We start from the raw sequence: 2,781 nt of genomic DNA, 5'->3' as shown, positions 1-2,781 counted from the left end.
ATATGATCTTTTTTTCTCTTCATATTTATTTATTTATTTATTTATTTATTTATTTATTTATTTATTTTTTAAAGAAGAATGGAACTTAATCTTTATTTACAGGACATGACAGGGTAAGAAATTCCACATAGAAATAAACTCAGAGGACAGCTTCATAGAGTATGTACAGTTTATAACTGTTCAAGTATAGTCTCTTTTGTAAAAAGTGCTACAGTAACAAACCACATTTAAAAAGAGTTCTTAGTAGAGAAACAGTAAGACAAATTTATGAGAACACAGAGATAGCACAGCACACAGCTAACAACTTTGTGCCTTGGTTGGACATTAGAAGTTAAAGGTCCCGGGAGCTCCATCCTGAACTTGGAAGGCGAAGCCTTCAGAGGTAGTTTCTGGCACCACATTTTGATCTTCCTCTTCCTCCACTGAGAAGTACTTCTCAATTAAGTTTAATGAGGCCTTGTACACAGACTCGTTTTCGTGGCTCTGTAGTGCCTCAATTTTATCCAAGCCTCCACACTCTTCAATCATTATACTGAGTTTTTCTGTCTCACCTAGTTTCTCGGCAGCCTGAAAGATATTTGAAATGGCATCAAGAATAACCTGAATAATCTTGGTATCTTTTGCACTCAAGAGGTTCATCAAAGGTTCTATTATCCCACAATGAACGAGATACACAATCTGTTCAACAGTCCCACCACTGGTATAGTTGGTTATAGCCCACGCGGCCTCCTTCTGTGTCTTAAAATCTGCCTTAGAGAGGACACCAACAAGAAATGGGACTAGGCCATGATTCACAACTTGCTGTATCTGGTCCTGGCGTCCGGCTGTAATGTTCGACATTGTCCACGTGGCCTCCTTCTGAATATTAGTTTTGGGATTTGTTAGCAGGCTGGGAAAGACTGCAAGTGCTCCTGCGTCTATCACTTTCTGAGTCTGTTCATCTGTTCCAGTGACAATATTCCCTATGGCTCTCAGTGCAGGAGTCACAATGGGCAATTCAGTAGCTCCCAGAAGCTTCACAAGTTGGGGAACAACTCCCTTCTTCACAACCATCTCAATGCGCTCATTTGGACCATCAGTCAGGTAGGAAATAGCCCAGCAGGAATCTGCTAGTACTTCTGGATCGTTGTGGTGCAGGAGACGAACTAACGTAGGAAGAATCTGCTCGACAGCATCTAAGGGGGGCGCAGGATTCTTGTTTCGACAAAGGTTTGAGAGTGTCCAGGTAAGATTCCGTAAGTAACCACATGCCAAGGATGACAGATCAGGAACTGCAAGAAGTGCCAACAGTGGGTCAATTGCACCATGTTTGATAACTATGTCTCGAAAAACTGAACCATCACCTGCAATGTTTCCAAGAGCCCATACAGCTTGCTCGCTGATGTGAGCATGGGGAGATGCCACGAGAGAGATGAATGCTGGGATAGCACCTCCGTCTACCACAGCTTTGGTCGGCTCAGATGTTCCAGAAGCAATGTTGATCAGTGCCCAAGCAGATTCAAACTGAACGGGACTACAATCAGTTTTGCCCAAGAAGGACACAAATTTTGGGATCAAACCAGCCCGGATGATGTTGTCTATAGGAGACTGTTTCTCTCTAGAAAGCAGTTTCCGAGCAGCTTGAGTAGCTTGGAGCTGGCTTTCCAAATTGTTACTGTTTATGCCTTTAACAATGTCCTCAACAGACCAATTTACAGTACCCTGATTGTTTCGGTTTTCCTGGAGTGGAGAAGTAGCATCATCGGGAAATGAGCTGACATTTCTCCTTTTCAGCATCTGGTCATCTTTTTTAGCTTTCCTAAGTTCCACATTAACTTCTATTCGGCGGCGGCGCATTTCTGTACTGTCTTTCCCCTTGTTCTTGAATCTGTTAAGCCGGACAGCTGGTGAATTAGCATTCTCGTTAGTGGACATGGTTGCAGAACAGGAGGAAAGCTGCACAGCCGGCTCAGACTTCCACGAAAGTCGGTGCGGGGCTCTCAAGCTGCGGGTCGGCGGCTGTCGAAACGTCCACTAGCCCTCAGCCCTCAGACTTTTGTCTATTTATTTATTTTTAAAATCAAATCATAATTTTTACTTATTCACACAGGGGTTATAAACACAAAAAGGCAGGACGTGGGGAAGGGGATGACACTGGAGTATGGGTGTTCAGGGAGAGTACAGATATCTTTCAGAACAGGGTATCGGCTGGGTGAAGGTTCAGGGGACAGGTCACTATGACTCTGCCTATGATTCACTTGTCCTTATCTAAGTTGGTATTATCTGCCAAGGCTACCTATTTACGTATATGATCTTAAAGGAAAGCATTATGATGACCTGTGACTTATTCAGTGTTCAAATGAGTGTGTAAATTCATGATAGTTTCTTACACTTCTTTAGAGTTCACACCTGGGCCATCCTGGCTCTTCTTTTTCCACTCTCCTTCCTTCACCAACACTATCATCCACACCCTTATCTATATCCCAAAAGCATATTCTGAGTCCTGAGCTTCTGATAATTACTCCTGTTCTAATTCCGAGTGTATCACATAGACTAAGGTAAAAGAAGCTATGGTCCCTGTGGATTTTCTGGCCTTTAGCTTTCAGAATACAAATATACTCGATTAAATTACACATGACAATTTTAACACTAAAGTTATTTTATGCCACCCCCTAAATTTTTTCAATCTTTGTTATTAATCGTGCTAAAGGTTCCCTGGAACCATTGTAGAAGTTTTAGAGGAAGGAGAAAGGAGGAAAAAAACACATATTTCCAATGTATACAAATTTTAGGCATTGGTAG

At 42.2% G+C, this 2,781-nt stretch overlaps 1 pseudogene; it reads right to left on the bottom strand.

The window, feature by feature from the left end:
- Positions 1 to 324: 324 nt before the first annotated feature.
- LOC114623271 lies at positions 325 to 1,929 on the bottom strand (annotated as a pseudogene).
- Positions 1,930 to 2,781: the final 852 nt, after the last annotated feature.

The sequence above is a fragment of the Grammomys surdaster genome, unplaced genomic scaffold, assembly GCF_004785775.1.
Source record: "Grammomys surdaster isolate TR1022 unplaced genomic scaffold, NIH_TR_1.0 195, whole genome shotgun sequence".
Classification (NCBI taxonomy): domain Eukaryota; kingdom Metazoa; phylum Chordata; class Mammalia; order Rodentia; family Muridae; genus Grammomys; species Grammomys surdaster.
Note: the sequence above shows the minus strand (reverse complement) of the source record. Positions and strands in the feature narration are given on the sequence as shown.